This window comes from Carassius auratus, chromosome 9, assembly GCF_003368295.1.
Source record: "Carassius auratus strain Wakin chromosome 9, ASM336829v1, whole genome shotgun sequence".
In the NCBI taxonomy this organism is placed as follows: domain Eukaryota; kingdom Metazoa; phylum Chordata; class Actinopteri; order Cypriniformes; family Cyprinidae; genus Carassius; species Carassius auratus.
Genome location: NC_039251.1, coordinates 9,041,132 through 9,059,127, shown reverse-complemented (window position 1 = coordinate 9,059,127; position 17,996 = coordinate 9,041,132). Strand labels below are relative to the sequence as shown.

General features: G+C 36.9%; 1 protein-coding gene across 5 annotated transcripts in view; it reads right to left on the bottom strand.

Moving 5' to 3' along the window:
• Positions 1-11,861, bottom strand: part of LOC113108296 (histone deacetylase 4-like) — a 201,100-nt gene extending 189,239 nt beyond the window's left edge. For 2 of the 5 annotated variants that reach the window (XM_026271245.1, XM_026271250.1), the window contains exon 1: positions 11,611-11,860. The gene's annotated coding sequence lies outside the window, so the exon portion shown is untranslated. Of the gene's footprint in view, positions 1-11,610 lie in introns of all 5 variants that reach the window. The other 3 variants (XM_026271246.1, XM_026271248.1, XM_026271247.1) reach the window with 3 other exon arrangements.
• Between the last annotated feature and the right edge of the window lie 6,135 nt (positions 11,862-17,996).

Genomic DNA, 17,996 nt, shown 5'->3' with positions numbered 1-17,996 from the left:
CCAGAACAAAGCCGCGTAAATGAAGACTATGGGGTCCAAAAGCATAGTCGCGATCTAACATTTTCCAGTTAACCTATTATTCCTCTAATAAACAAAGCTTTTATACCACACTTGTCATAATCAGATCTTATCATTTCTAAATAAATAATTGCTGGATTCAAAACAGCGATTAATAGGCCCTGTGACCGACACATTCCTGGAGCATTCAGTTTAAATAGACCGTAGTATACCGGTCCACTCTGCTGTTCCAAGGACGTTTTTGCTCATATGAAGAGGATCATCTTTTCCGTCTATATGCGAATGCGTGTTAACTACAAGCCTAGTTTACATTATAAATAATAGTTTAACATTCAAATACATTGCGAATATGGAAACATTTCGATTTGTGCCGAATGAGACATGAGCAATAACCTCCAAATAAATCTAGCCAAAGCCCCGCTCGCTCATCCTCGTCTGCACGCATGCACTGTCACGATTTAATGCGCTGTATGCTCTAGGACAGAATCCAGCAAGATCAAATTAATGTGAGCAACTGTGTTTTGGTGCAGCAGCGCCGATGTAGTTCACTTAATGTGCAGCGCAGTCACACGCGCTCCACATTTCGGATAATTTTATACAATAATGTCAGTTGAAAACATTGCAATTGTGCTTTAAAATACAACAACGAGCACCACAAAACCATTTAAAGAGGCGCGTTCAGCGTTCTCCGTGCGGGATTGGAAACTGTCAACAAAGTAAAATGACCTCAAAAGTATGGCGCGCTCTCTTCATTTTATCAAATGATCATAATCGCATCTATTCATTTTATAATCCTGCTACTAGCATTTTATTCAGACTAAAACCTCTTTAATTCAAGTGAGAAAGCATTTTGTGTGTGTGTGTGGCTTTTGCACATCCTGTCATACCGCTGACTGCGTGCCTGCAATAGACGCATTTTGCAGTATTATGGTTAATTTAAACGACGATCGATCATGGAAATAATCGAAATTTGACATCCCTAGTTTAAATCAAAATCAAAAATATAGAAAATATTATAAAGATAAACAACTGGAAATAAATATGCATTGGTGAAGTAAGACCAGGAACATGCATTGAAAAAAAACCTCAATTTTAATTTTAGCCACGAGTAATAACTGGATGCACAAGATTTATGTTAGACCACAATAAATTCTGAAAATGTATCATACAGCATATGATAAATTGGGAAGTGCACATATTTTACTTTAGTGCCGTTCTAAATTCAGTCAAACCCATTGAAAACACTCAAGGGCATGCCTGGCTTACATTTACAAAAGACGACTCCAAACCACACATCTATGCCCTCAAAAATCACAAATAAAAACAAGACTGGAAGTATTCGAACCCATTTAAACGTGCCAAGAAAATGTGATTTAATCTTAGCAACTCCTAAAGCTGACGTGAAGTTTTCCGCACACACCAGGAAAAAGTGTTGCATCACAGGCCCTAGCGTGATGAAGCGAAGCATAAGTGAAAGTGAAGTGATGTGTGGCCAAGTATGGTGAACCGTACTATGAATTTGTGCTCTACATTTAACCCATCCAAGTGCGCACACACACAAAATAGTGAACACAAACACACCATGAATACGCACCCGGAGCAGTAGGCAGCAGTTGGGGGTTCGGTGACTTTTGCTGTAGGGTCTCACCTCAGTCATGGTATTGAAGGTGGGAGAGAGCACTGGTTTTTCATTTCTCCCACCGACAATGCATGCTGGACCTGAGACTCGAACCCATGACATCCGGGTTACAAGTCCGACTCTCTAACCATTAGGCCATGACTGCCCCATTTTAATGCCCCATTTTTAATACTCCATTAATCTGTTTGTTTCAGAGAAGCACGTCTCTGCAGAACCACACACAATCTTTATGGGACGTTGGATTTTCCAGCTTTCCTTTCAAAGAAAGTATGGCTTCTCACTGGGGCCAGGTGGCATGGATTACATTTACTGGAAGGAGTTTAGTTCCAGCTCCTACGGAAGTCTTTTGCACTTGCTGTCATCTCATTTCTCACATGGTGCCGTTCCAGCCCCATGTGCGTAATAAGCAAAGAGAGAAAGTAGACGTGCACGGACACAGTGGATAAAGATCTTGAGTAAATGTGAGAATGCATGGGCGGAGACTTGGGCCACAATGACATTTTTGTGCACAAAGTTGTACGTAAAATGTACAACTGTAGAAATGCCTATTTTATCAATGCATATTTGAAGAACGAATGAGAATTTTATGATTCTGGTCCCCATTTGGATTCGGATTCCAAGATTTTTTAGATTAGGGATTAACAAAACTGAAGATATGGCTATTTAAAGAATAACATTTATCAATGCAATTTGAAGAAGGAATGAGAATTTAATGATTCTGGTTCGGATTCAGGTTCCACAATGATTTTTTAGTCATCAGATGAGATAAAAACGAAACAAATGTATATATATATATATTTTTTTATGAAGTATCATTTGTAAGAGTGACGGTTACTAAGACAGTCCAATAAAAAAAATAAGTGAAGAATCGATTGAAACAATTCATTAAGTCATTTGATGATTCAAATCAATTACTTGATTCAACTCAACTTAAGACAAACTGATTCATTTGAGAAAAAAAAACTGTTTACAAATCAAATTATATATACAAATATATATATATATGTCAAAATGTACTGAGAATTACTATTGATATTATAATGGATATTGAATATTAAAAAAGTTAAATGTAATTTTTTTGTGTGGGAAATCACTAGAATTGTTCAAAGAGACTTAGTATTGACTTATTAATTGAACCATAATTCACAGAAAGTAACTGAATCTGAAAATCAAAAACCACTTTGACTAAAATTCTGTGAGTTTCTGATTGAAAATGCATTCTTATTCATTATTCATTCATTGTCTTTGATTTTTACAAATCAGACTACTTTTTTCCCTATAAACAAAAACAAAAAAACATTTAAGTATCATTCAGTTACTTAATTTTATTTACCGTCAAGAAAAATGTAGCGAGCGAGTTAATTCAGTGAATGATTCAATAAATAGATCCATTCTGTTTGTTTGAACAGTGCAGAGCAGAAATTACACACTTCACCTTTAAATGCTGCCAAAGAAAGCCACTTCTCCAGCATCATTTGCAGTGGTGTCCGTCTACGAGGTGTAGTGTTTTCCTGAGAGAGTTTAATGGAGTGAGCTTCCTCCCTGACCCGAACTGAACACTACAAGCTCAGTCACTTACTCCCTCACGCGTCAGAGATCGCTGACCGACCACATTCGTCCCAAACCACAAATGGCCCCGGCAGCAAGACCAGCGTGACTGTGTGAACCGCAGTGACGCAAGGATGACTTGAGGGAAACCCCTGATATAAAAGTCAAAGTAGCATTTGAAGAGCCACAAAGAAAGACACGTTTTCCACCCCGAGCAGCACTGCTATTCTCAGCTCAGACCAATTTTAGTTAAGGGGTATCTCTTGAATTTACATCACCATGTATGAGTCTGTCAAAACATGTTAACTGCACTGCATCACAAGAGGTCAAACATCGTCTGGGACAACTATATTAACTTGTGCGTTAAATTTAGGCACTGCCGTCCATGATATGCCTCGTAGGCTGATTTGGAGATGATTATTGCTTTAGATTACCCTCCATAGCGAGAACATGCATGTTAGCGTTCATCTTTCCAAACGGCTGGTTTCTATGCTCTGTGGCCATCACACTATGTTTGTTATTTCAGTTGCTCACGTACTAAAACAATATGAGTCCCGCTTCTCAGGTGTCAGAGGCATCTTCCAACACAGATATACTTGGATGAAATAACGTCTGATAAATGACAAGATAACGCACACACAAATGATTCAAAGGAAACATATCTATCCAAAAAGGGTTTCTGACGCATGTTGAAAGTGCAGTTTGGTTGGTTTGATACAAAAACGCTGGCTTTGATAAGGTTAGGACTCTTTCGTTCAAGTCTGAAGTTTTAAAAAAGTAATGATAACAAAAAGATTTCAAAAGTTTCATTAATGTTGTTCTAGCCAGCCTCAACTAATATAAAAAGACTACAAAAAAATACACTGATTGCAAGAAGAAAAAATGTGCACATATATTGTATGATTATACAATAGAAAAATAGATAAGTAAAATGAATAAAAATATAAATATTATGAATATCAATCTTTCTACAATTTCATATCATAAATGTCAAGAAAATGAGGCCAATTGCCAGTTTAAAGAGAAAAAGAGATTTTTATATATATATAAATAAATATAATTATGACATATAATAATTAAAATATCAATCACCATAGGCTGAAGATGTATGGTCAAAACAGCCACAACTAATTTATATAAATATTATTATTTTATTTATTATTATTATTATTATTATTATTATTTATTTTTAGATAAGATTAATGGTAATTGTCATAATAAATCATACAAATAAATATGAAAAGAGATAATATAAAGATCTAAGGTCTTAAGTTGCTGGGGTATATTTTTTTGCAATAGCCCCTCTGTTTGGGTAAAAATTTTAGATTTTTCTTTTATGCCAAAAATCATTAGGATATTAAGTAAAGATCATGTTCCATTAAGATATTTTGTAAATTATCATAAATATATCAAAACATAATTTTTGATTAGCAATATGCATAGCTAAGAATTCATTTGGACAACTTTAAAAGGTGATTTTCTCAGTATTCAGATTTTTTTTGCACCCTCAGATTCCAGATTTTCAAGTAGTTGTATCTCGGCCAAATATCGTCAGATCCTAACAAACCATGCATCAATGGAAAATGAATTTATTCAGTGTATTTATGAAGTATCATGGGAACCATTCAATATGTGACAACTGTAACGAGACAGGTTACACAAAGATATAAAAAAAAAAAAAAAATCTGAATTGGAATACTGGCCTAGTTTTAAATAAAACTGTGTCAAGAAAGCGGGTCGCAATGCTAACAGATAGCTTCAGGACAAAAATCAGCCAAAGTCGGTCAAGCGTCCCGACCCTGACTGCTCATGTCTGGGGGTGCGGGTTTAACCTGGGGCAAAGAGAAGACACATACATACCCTCAGCGGCATTTCGGTCTTACATCATCCTGTCTGGGACAAAAAAAAAGTGAGACATGGCCGACCAGCCGTCTAGGGTGACCATCACAGAGGAGCAGATCTGATACAAGCTGACAGGCCCAAAGAGAAAAGCCACGCTACAAGACATCAGCAAGAAAATGACACCCAATCCAACATGACAGAACGCCGCCTGTGTTTGTACAACGGTCGCTGCTGCTCGCTCATGTTCACTACACCAGCAGAACAAATATAATAGCAGTTAGTCATTAGGCAGCACTGAAGGAGCTAATGAATGTTTAAAAGCTACTGTGCTTTTGATCAGTGACCATTTATTGTTTGGCAAGTCTAAATGAATCAAAACTGAGAACCAACATAGAAACAAAAGCCTCTGGCTGACCATAAAAATCTCTTTTTCCCAATGTCTTTGCTTCGGCTAAACCCCAGCTAAAGCTCTTTGTGTCACATTCCATTAAAAACTACAATATTGCGAAACTTTTGAGGGAACAGTGTTGGAAGGGATCTCAATGTCTACTCATAGGCAGGCTGATTTTCAGTTGGGTTTCTCGCCAGGGCTGACGTGGTGAATGGTGTTGTGTGCCATTAAATTCACTCCCAATTTTCATTAAGGAATTCGCTCAGTCGCTGACGTCTTGGTTTGGCAGTGTAAACTAGAGCAAGATGTGTTTAAAAAAATGAGTAACAGATTGTGCATGTTTTAACCAGTGATTTGGTGCAGTAGGTGTTCATTAAAGGAATTAGATCAGCCGAAAATTAAAATTCTGTCATTATTTACTCACCCTCATGTCTCTCCAAATCCTTAAGCTATTTTTTTTTTTGTGTGTGGAACACAAGGGGAAAACTTTTTGAAGAAACTTTGCGCAGCAACTACAGCTGTTATTAGGGTTTATTATACTAAAACAATTCAAACTCCTTTTTTTATTATTGAAATTAGGCTGCAAGAAGATAATATTAGATGCAAAACTTAAACTATTAAAGAAAATTTAGAAATACATTTTATTAAATTTGTTTATTTTGAAGCATCAAGATTACTACCTGGAAATGAATAGATTAAAACTAAAAACTAAAACGAAGGCCCTGTCCACACGAACGTGGTTCTTTTTAAAAACGCAACGTTTTCTACGTGGTTTGGCCGTTCGTCCACAAGCAAACGCAGCACCAGGTCACGGAAACCAAATGTTTTTGGTTTCCTGCCAGGGTGAGGGTTTTCAAAAACTCTGGTTGCAGTGTTATCATGCAGACAGCGAAACCGGAGTTTTTGGCTCTTGACATCAAAGCCTGCGCTGTTATCTCCACCTACTTTAAACTTTTTCAGGCTTCCGATTGGCTTTACGGTGGAGATTTTATCGCCACATGTTTATTTGGCATGCAGTGCATCATAGCGTACATTTGTATTTTCATGTGGATGGAGATTTTTTTTTTTTTAAACAGAAGGGAAAACTAAATTTATAAAAATACCTAATACCTGGACATAAATAAAATGAAAATATAAAATCTCTATTCAAAATATAAATAAAAATGGTTAAAAAAAATTATCAAATAGTACTAAAATAACTAGCTGTCTTCAGCTCAAAAGAAAAACTGAATAAGAGCAGCATGGAAGTAGTTCAAAAGATTTTGTGTGCTATATTTCATGTCTTTTTAAATGTCTTATATGATAGCTTCACATAGGAATAAATCAAAATTGAGATTTTTTTTTTTTTTATGAAACTACGAATGAGATTTTTTAAGAGATAATGTATATGAGTTTTATGCTCTACTACTTTATTTTACTATAAATTAAAATCATTTATTCTGTGTTCTAAAACCATATGCATTTCTTTCTTCTGCAGGACACACTAAAAAAAGAGATTTTGAATAATGTTGGTTATCAGTTCAAACTTAAAAGTCATGTTTCTCAAAAGAACTAAAAATATACAGTTTTGGATTTGGAATGACAGCAAGTAAATGACGACATAGTTTGTCATTTTTGGGGTGAAATACCCCTCTAGCTGTTTTTTTTACCATTCTATCTTGGAGCTTGACAGCGATGGTCACAACGAATTGCAAGAAGAAATTCACCTTTTGCAAAAAAAATAAATAAATAACAAGAACATAGAAACTCATACAGCTTTGGGACAACTTGAGAGTTAATAAATGATGACAAAGATTTTTCTTTTTGTCTTTAAACTGTCCGATGAGCATCAGTTGAGCAGCATGAATTCAACATCTCCATGTCCATACAGGCCTGTGTGTTTTCAGACAAACAGAGAGCAGGAAATGAGCCTTGTGACTGTGTGCCTGCCTGGACTTTATGAGGGGCAACACAATCATCACTCACTCTCTCACTGTGGTCATTCACTTTCCCTCGGCTGTTGTCTGCCTTCTGCGTCCTCCGTTCAGTCTGCCAGCCCGGTGGAGCGTTAACAAAGGCCAGAAGGGCCACAGTTAGGTGACAATGAGGTTCATATCACCTTGACTGATGTGCTGCCCACAAACACTCAATTTTCATTAAACTCATCACATAAACAGACAAGCTTTTCATTATCGCAATCTTGGGTTTCGGACAAACACGGATTGCCAAATGAACCCAAGCCTTGCCAAGTTTTGCCAACAGAACTTAAGCAAAGCAAAAGTGGCACAGACACTAAAGGATTCCACACTGAGGCGACAGCATTCAATCCACTCATTTTAATACCCCAAAATCAAAAGTCTGTCAGTATTTACTCATCCTCATGTCGTTCCAAACCCATACGAATTTCATTTTTCTGTTAAACATATTCTTAAAAGTGCCCTGCACTTTTGCAAGTAACAAGTGACAGTTGCTGTAATTCTCCAAAAAGACAAAACCACAAAATATATGCTGCATGATTTGGGGGCAAAAATAAAACTAATTCTGATTTTATGGATTAAAAAATAAAATAAAATTAAAAACTAGTGCTGCCATTTAAAAAATTATGATAAAATAAAATTTTATTGTTTTTGTTATTGCTGTTGTTGTTACTAATTAAAATAAGAATTGTTTTAAAAAAGAACGAGTATTTAAAAGGGATAATTCATCCAAAAATTATTTTGGCATCATTTACTGAGCCTTATATTAAATCATTTGATAAAAGACATAATTGAGATTTCAGTTTTATTTTGATAATGTGGTAGAAAAAATAAAAGAAATAAAATTATGTTTCTTCCATATAATAAAAGTGAATGGGGACAAGAGGCTGTCAAGCTCCAAAAAGAACAAATGAGCACTACAAAAGCAGCATAATAGCAGTCCAAATCAATCTTGCACTATATTCCAGCCTTCTGAAGCCACATGAACACATTACGTGAGGAACAGACTGAATTTAAATCATTCTTCACTAAATTGTTTCTCGTCAGTCGTGGTCACCATTAAAAGTATGGAAAAAGAGGAGTTTTACATTTTTATAAATATCTCCTTTAGCACTTCACAGAAAAACAAAATCATAGAGGTTTGGAAAAACACGAGGGTGAAAACAAAATGACAAAATATACATTTTTGTGGTCACTAATCCTTTAAGGAGTTAGGCATCCAGTAACAGCAGACAACACTAGGCCTCAGGGACATGAACACAATCCTCTAAATAAAACTGTCGGAGACAAACATCCAATTTTTCAGTTAGAGGACAACCTTTCTACGGATCGCCAGTCATACTTGTCATCTGTCCAGCCGCATTTACCACCTACAGTTACGCCCCGTCTCCTGTTAGTGCTCTTCCTCGCTAAGCATCATCTAAGAGCGGCTGGAGCCAAATTCTCCCTCTCCTTCCTCTTCAGCCACAGATGCGGCAAACGGTGCAATCTGCCAATCTCCATGAGTCATCCAGCACTGTTAATTATGTACCCTGAGGAGTAGAATTGATTAGCGAGGGGTCTCAAACTGATTTAAATTGTTATTTGAGACTATATAAAGCGTGGGCCTAAACATTGCCATTTAGTCACATTCACTAAGTGCTGTCGTTACTCAGAATACTACTTTGCCAAGTCACACAGACTGGATCTGTGGACAGAGAGAAATACTGTAGATAGAATAAATGATGCTGTATGCGTTTCGAGGGGAAGAGGTGTTGTAGAATTAATTACTCAATCATAGACGAGTCTCCATGGGTTGACTAGAATGTCAATAAGAATGGCAAGTCTACAACTAAACTGTTAGCACAAGAACAGAAGAGCAAACTAAACGTCAAGCCATTAATGGAAGCATGAAAACACAGGACCATTCAGATTGCTTCCATTGTCCTCATTTGTAAATCGCTTTGGATAAAAGTATCTGCTAAACGACTAAATGTAAATGTAACATTTGCATCCAACTTAAGTCACAAAGCAGAAAATTTTAACAGAATTCAAAAAACCTTGCAACAGTATAATATTTATAATTTCTTTCATTCATTCCTGGGGTGAAATGAGACTATTGACTTGAAGAAAAAAAAAAGCAAGAAAAGCAAAAATGATTAAAAAGTGCTATATAAAACAAGTCAAAACCCCAAACATGGTGTGCACACATTCTTTTTTGGTTTGTTCGCAGAAATCAAAAAGTGCACAACAGGGGTCGTGCAAGACTGGGTTAACTCTCTGCTGCCCTGCTTTGACCTTCTTCCTGTGGGGCCTGGAATTTACAAGGTCTGAGCGCCGGTCCTTGAGATCCGGAATGTGGAAAGACGAGCGAGCTTCCTATAGGCTGTGATTAAAGCCTGGGTTTATATGCCTGTGCATGATGCCACATGTTAAAGCTTCAACCACCAGCTATGTGTGACAGCATGATATAATCACCAGCGGACAACACAGTCGTCATGACTCAGCTCAGAACATGAAAACAACATTACTATAATCTCATCCTCATTTCTGATAAGAGAACGGCTACTTTGTGATACAACCAAACGTTACAGAATCAATCTTATCCGTTTTGCTTAAGTCCAAACTTAAAGAAACTACAGCCAATCTCAAAAAAGAAGGTCTATATGAGCTAGAGAAGCACTACATGGAAAAAGCAACAAAATCCTACAAATAGATATCTATGAATACTGAAATAAATACGTACGTACATCATAGAACAACTCTTAAAGGAAAAGTTCAACCAAAAATGAAAAGTTGCTGAAAATACTCACCCTCAGCCCATCCAAAATGTAGATGAGTTTGTTTCTAAATCAGAACAGATTTGGAGAAATGTTGCATTACATCAAATGCTCACTAATGGAGTGAATGGGTGCCATCAGAATGGGAATCAAAACTACTGATAAAAAAAAATAAATAAAAAAAAAATGCCACAAATAATAATCTATGATATGCATTCGGTCCATCAATTAAAATCTTGTGAAGTGAAAAGCTGCATGTTTTAAAACATTTCTTCTGGCCAAAATACAAGTCCATAATCCATAATAACACTTCCTCCCATCCTTTTTTCCTCTCGCACCAAAAATCTCAGACATGTATGTTTAGAACTGGTTTGGATTATTTTCACTTTTAAATTGTGTGTGATATGTGCATATCTCTCCCCTGTTTCAGACTACACTTTCTCACTGAAGAAAGCAATATTGTGGATTATGAAATTGTATTTTATTCAGAACAACTCCCATGGTTTCTATCTTAATGTTGATTTTTATTTTATTTTATTACAAACATGCAGCTTCGTGCTTTAGAAGATGTTAAGTGATGGACTAGAGTGGTGTGGATTACTTGTGGATTATTGTGATGTGTTTAGCTGTTTGGACTCTCATTGTGCTGACACCCATTCACTGTAGAAGATCCATTATTGAGCAAGTGATGCAAAATGTATCCAAATATGCATGAGAAAACAGACTAATCTACATCATCAACATATCTGTTGTATAGCCTGAGGGGAGTACATTTTTATCAAATTTTCATTTTTTGGTGAACTGTCCCTTTAAATGACACAAACCTGACACAAGCATCGTGTAAGGTGCACAAACTACCAAATGCCAAAACGTCGCATGAAAGTGTGTAAAAAAATATGACACTGGCAATGAAAACGGATCTACTGATCATAGATGACCCTGTCAACATGTCAACTCTTGTTTCCAAAGAACTGAGACAGAGTCAGAACACGTTTATACAAACCTATACATAAATTATGATAACAAGCTGTAGTTTATTATGACTTCAATAACATTTAAAACATTATTTTAGGGACCGAACGTTCCAATCTTTTAAAATATCACTTTAAAATCATAAAAGCGCAAAATTTATAGAATTGCCATTACATAGTCCAGCCCAAAATGCATTCATTACATCCTAAAATATGTTAGCTTATTAAAATCTATCTCTATGATTCTCCTTAACCTGCAGGTACTGTATGAATAAAACGCATAAAATGAAAAGTGACACAACTACTCCGAGACGAGAGTTCAACACACACACACACACACACACACACACACACACACACACACACACACACACACACACTGTTTTGATTGTTTCATCTGATCGCCCACAAGTTTCTTTCTCTTACTGAAGCGATCAATGCATTTAAGCATAAAATCCCAGGAGAACGCATGCGAATCGTCTCTCACCTCTCCGCAGCTCCGCCGCGATCGGACGCAACGCTCCGGACTTTATTCCCGTTGGAGAGCGCGCCAACGACGGATCCACTCGCCGACGTATTCCGCCATACTGGATTGTGGCGAGCGGATCACGTGTCGAGTCCCCGGCGCATGTCCTCCAGAGGCGGGTGCTCACAGTCAGTCGAGCCCGCCGTCTTCATGTTCTCACATGGGATGGGAAGAACTCAATTATTACGATTCCTTAACCGTGCCACTAACGATTCTTTTGATGAACAACGATTTGAAATAAGAAATGGAGTTCTTGTATAGGGCTGTCGAGCCCTTAATGCTAATTTGCATTAGTATTAGCCTGTATAGACCATTTCAGATTTCAACATATATAACTAATAGGAAATAAATGTAATCTAATTCTTTCAAAATGGCTGTTGTGACTTTTTAAAGGCGATATAAATACAATAATTGGTGCTAAATTACAAAACTCACCGTGTCTTTAACTACACATAACAACAACCAGTTGGTTTTTCATGTTTCTTGAACCTAAATAGGCTATGTCAACTGTTCTTTTGAGTTGGACATGACTAAAATTCTCAATAAATTGCTAACAAAATAAAATAAAAATCATTCACCAACAGCAAAGCAATTTAAAGGGTTAGTTCACCCACACAAAAAAAAATTAGCACATGAATTTACTTACCTTGAAGCCATCCTAGGTTTATATGACTTTCTTTTTTCATACGAATCCAGTAAGAGTTATCTTACAAGCTTTTTGATGCCTCGGTTCTCGGATGTTTAATAAAAAGTGCATACATAAAAAAAAAAAGTGTCTTACACAGCTCCTGGGGGTGAACAAAGGCTTTCGGTAGCGAATTGTAAGAAAAATATATGTAAAAAGTAATAATCACTGTGATGCCGTCTCCCGACACGACCAGAAAAAAACAATGAAATCCATTTCAAACGAGGCATTTGCTGCATCCAGTGGGGAAATAATTTTGAGCACAAACAGGCGTTTGTTGCATATCGTGCTGCTTAAACATAAAATCATGTCTGCATATGTGTTTGGAGAAATGTCAAAAAACAAGCGCTGCTCTACACTGCTTAAAATTTGCATTTGAATCATCAATGGCAAATTCTTTGAATATGTAAAAATACTTACAGGCGATGAGTCAAAAGTGCCAGACTGTTCTTGAAAATGTATTATTGCCCCACTTTATAGAAACAGACACCAGCATCGTAGGCTACTTTCTCAGGAAACTGTCCTCGTCATCCATAAAATGTGCTGCACACATATGAATATTTAGGTTAAACAGTTCTTGAACCGTTGTAAATACAACTTAACCACTGATTTCTAGTTTTGTCCTCTTTTGGAAGGCCAAACAAAGTAGTTTCACTTTCACAACGAAACGCAGTGTCTCCACAACATGATGGCAGCAACAATACTACAGCGAGTATCAAAGTTACGTCATCTTTCTTTGCGTGAACATTTGGCCAGCGTTATACAAATCTTCCCACATATTGACGTATGTGGGGGTGTGTTAGAATGAACTGCTTTAGGAAGGCATTGTTGGATCTTAACTTTTATAATGAATATCGCTTTGGATTTGAGACTTTAGTCTTTGCAACTTTACAGATCTTCTTTTGGCACCAAGAGCTTGTAACACTCCAAAGAGAAAGGAAAATTTTAAATTGCATCATATGACCCCTTTAAGAAATTAAAGACTATGATTCCCAGACTTTCAATCCATTATTAAGGGGTTCCTTAAAAGGCCTGCTGAAATTAAGCACTGGAAAACTCATGGGAATTGTCTTTTAAAAATAGTGAAAGTTTATATACAAACGCAGCTTGAGCAAACAAATAAATCTCTATAAATGGCTTGCATGGTTTGCACATTTTTGTTGCATGAATACTACTACTTGTATTACTAATTGTACTATTTTTGGCTGAACTATTGAAGATGTATAAAGATCACCAAACATAAAATCTTTACAAGGTCTACAGTCAAAATATTTGATACATGTTGTACACATTTATTTGAAATCTGGTGTGAATGTGAAAAAAGACCTCTAACATTAGCTTTCTCTTCTCTTCTTTTCTATTGTATCTGTTTTATTTAATTTATTATATAATAATAATAATAAACGTGTTACGTGTACTGTGTTAAGCTAAATGAGACTTGATATAGCACTTGCATAACATTGCTCATTTCTTGATTTGGATTGCTTCCATTGTCCTCGTTTGTAAGTCGTTTTGGATAAAAGCTTCTGCTAAATAACTAAATGTAAATGTAAATCTCACTTTCTTTCTCTCTTACACACACACATCTGTTCTCAGCTGAATGTGCCCGATAGTGCTTGACCGTCATGTGAATGTAAAGCGATGTTGTGGTGGCCGCTGTTTCTCAGGTTGCCCCATTTAATACTCAGAGGACTACAGAGTTTCACTGAGTACAGAGATCCACTGATCATTTAGATTGTCTTGTATGATGCCAAGCAAATGGGCCTTTTTGTGTCCTAATCCTTACATATACACGCTTTTGGAACACAACAGAACTCATTTACGTTACACAGCTCTTTTATATTCAAAGACAATGAATAGTGACCACATCTGCCAATGCACCACTAAAAAACACTAAAGGCTTTTACCTTAGTATTTAAATCACAGATTTCCCTTACCTCTTGAATACATACTGTTTATTGACACTTTTTCTTATATTTCATCTACTAGTGTTTTTGAACATCTTTTAATAAATGATAATATAATAAAATAATATATGATTGTTTTCAGATCATATTTTCATTTTATTTCTAGAGCACAAATGCAATATTTTGCACTCTGTTGTACCCATTTTAATGATTCTTTTATTTTTGTGTACTTAAAAACATATATTTTTGTTATTAATTTCAGGCCCTATTTTGTACTCTATTGATGTAAAATGCCTAGTACTATGAATAGTACTAGATTCTAGAACTTGTACTAGATGAGCCGTAATAAAACATGCAGATTGTGTTATTCCTATGGCTGTAACACTTGCTCAGAGTGAGCTGTTTGGAAGAATGATCTGCTGCAGATTGCACATGAGTGTCCTGTGTTTAGCAACAGAATTTCAAGCTATTACACCTGGCTTGGTGACAGTAATTATCACTTCCAAGCAAATGTAACTAACCTAATTACTGTCTACAGAGTTGTCAAGCATCAAAAGCTGAACATGAAAACAAAAACAAGAGGGCAAATTAGCTCAATTAGATGCCAGGAGGAAAAAGCACTGTGTTGTTGTTATGATACGAGTTATTTTTCATGTCTTTATGACTTTCCTCCTTTCATCTTTACTCTGTTCTTCATCAGAAAAACTGCAATCACACTCGAACACAGAAGAAAACATTCTGCAGCGAACTGATAAAAACAGAATCCTTTTACTGATAAAGTCAACCAGATGCTTCTGTGATGACAATCAGCTGTGCACTTTTCTGTTGATGGAGGCAAAACACACACCGAGTCTTATGGAGGTTTTTGATCCACTTAACTCATCCGCTGGATCTGCATCTCTCCATCAACGGCACTTTTAACTGTTCAAGATGCTTTGAGGTATAGCTAATGTTGAGCAGCATAACTGAGGTTTGGAAACACTTACTGTGGTCACTCCAGTGGAACAGAGCTTCATCTGAACGCCATCGCAATAGAGCTTCATTTCTGTGGTATTAGTGCAAAAGAAAACATTACAAAGGCCATTGTGAGAACAAAGTTTTTATTGGGCAGTTTAAAGGAACAGTTCAACCAAAAATGAACTTTGTCATCATTTACTCGCCATGTTATACTGTCCCCATCATTTCTTCCATTAAATGCTACAGCAGTCCGAATGGTAAGTTTCCACACAACGAAAAATCATTGTGACTGTGACAAAAATTACAATATGCAACACCACTGCATTCTGAAAATAGTCAATACAACCTGTGCACTAAATTCCAAGTATTTTACAACCAACAACAATTACCAGAAATTAAAACTGATATAATTAATTGATTATCTTGCTAGTGTTCAGTTCAAAATAGTTAAAAATACATTGTAAAAATTATTATTTTTTGCCATTTAAAGGTCCATTCACTCAGACAAAGGCAGTGAAATGCAGAAAAAAAACGAATAATCAAAACCATCCGAAAACTAGCCCAATTGCAATTTGAAGGGGAAAATACACATTCCCCTGGACAAATTGCTTTGAATTACTGGGGTTGCTTTAACCTGTGGACATGCAAAACCAACGCTATCTCACGACCAATTCGTATGTATTTTACGAGGTGGCTTATTCGTACGAATTTGTACGACCTCACTCGTACGATTTTATACGACCCCAGTGACGTTTAGGTTTAGGGGCGGGGTTAGGTGTAGGTCATTTGTACAAATTCATACGAATTGTGCAAATCGTAAAATACGTACGATTTGGCAACAATCGTATGCATTTGTACGAGTGTGGTCTTACGAATTCGTACGAATAAGCCACCTTTTAAAAAATGTACGAATTGCCGTGAGATCGGCTTGGCAAAACAACCTGCGGCAACAGTGTTAAAGTAGCCCAATTCCTTGGCAAAACCGTCTCCCATGCCTCTCCCAAAGTTGCATTTATTTGATCAAAGATATAGCAAACACAAGCAATATCCTGAAATATTATTAGAATTGAAAATAACTATTTTCTATTAGTACTGTATATATTTTAAAATGTAATTTATTCCTATGATGCCAAGCTGAATTTTCAGTATCATGTGTCAGCATAATATGCTGATTGTATGCTCAAGAACCATTCGTATTATTATCAATGGTAACTTTAAGAATAAAACCACATTACAAATCCTGACGCTGTATCCCCCCCCCCAACATGCGGCAATGTCAGTTCATTCAGAGAATAAAATGATCTCCCCCAAAGTGTTTCTGCTGTTTTCTGCACTATGTGCTCGAGCACTCCAGGTAGTAATTAGATTACAGTGACTCCAGGAATTTGTTTACATTCAGAAATGAGCCTGTCACTTTTTTAACTGCACGCTGCACTTTTGAGGCCCGTCTGCCATTTGTCACTGTAATTAACCAGAGAGACTCAACTCCGAGCATGTTCAGCACATTATGTACCTCGCGCCTGAGAGCGGAGGAGAAGCTCAGACGTTCTTTCGATTAATAACACCGGATGTGGAGGCTTCAGACTGATGAATCTCTGATCCAGTAAATGTCAGTGTTATGCAGAACAGCCACATCACAGACTTTTAGCGTCAGACCACATAGGTCACCGGAGATGGCGGGCGGGGGTTTGCAGGGGAAACGCATGCACTGGGTGGAACAAGCAGATAAACCTCTGTCTGTGCCACACCATTTATCTCTGCTCTGCAGGGGCCGTATACAAACCCCATTATACTGTGGTTATTGCGGAAGAATTCTTATAGTTTCAGCTGATAGACTGTAAGCTTTCGTTGAAGAATTGCTCATAAATCAGACTATTTGTAAGTTCTAGAGATCAAATGTGGATGAAGACCAAGTGAGAGGAAGTTTGATATTTCACCATAAATAGGTAAAGACACTATAAGCTAACAGTAATAATTCTAAAGTAAACCGGATGGGAAAGTTCATCCAGAGGAACCTTGACTGCTGGCTTGACAAAATCCTCTCTGAACGTCTATGTCTTAAAGGCATTTTCCAAGTTTTGGCTAGATACAGAGAGAGACATGAGAAGTCATATGAATTTGGACAAGATGGTGAAATAGAAGAAAGAACGAAACCTAAACGTCGAGGAAAAGTCAAACAATGACATGATACAAAGTCATACAGATTATTACAAGTTACTATGAAAGTGATAGATAGAGAGTTGTCATGTTAGTGGTTGCTAGGCAGCTGATGATTGTTTTGAGTAGATGTTCAGACGTTGCTAGGTGGTTACAATACAGACAAACAGACAGACAGATAGATGGATGATATTGCAACAAACAGGCAAATGTAATGACAGATGCACAGACAGACAGAGTTTGTTGACTTTGCAAAGCCACCATCAAAAGAGAGGAAGTGTGCATATCTGACTCCTGAGCAGGACCGCCGTTTCGTCTCTGGATGTTTTGCACCTTTAAAGAGTTTCAGTAAAAAGGTGATTTTGTCTCTCTAGAGGCATTTTTGTCTCTGCAGCTCTTTTAAGCCATTCACAAAAAGAGACGTCATTCTTTTGGAAACGGTCATCAAATTAACCCATCAGCAGTGTGCAATGCATGAGAGGCTGAATCCCCAACCACGACACGTTCTGATGTTGGACCGGGATCTCTTCAAGCTTTCGTCTCGACTCTGCTGTTCCTGGTGGCAGTGCTGAAGGCTCCTCCGGGACGGCTTGTTGCCAGCTATTTCTGCGCCGTGCTGGGCTCAAATGTTTGTTTGTTCT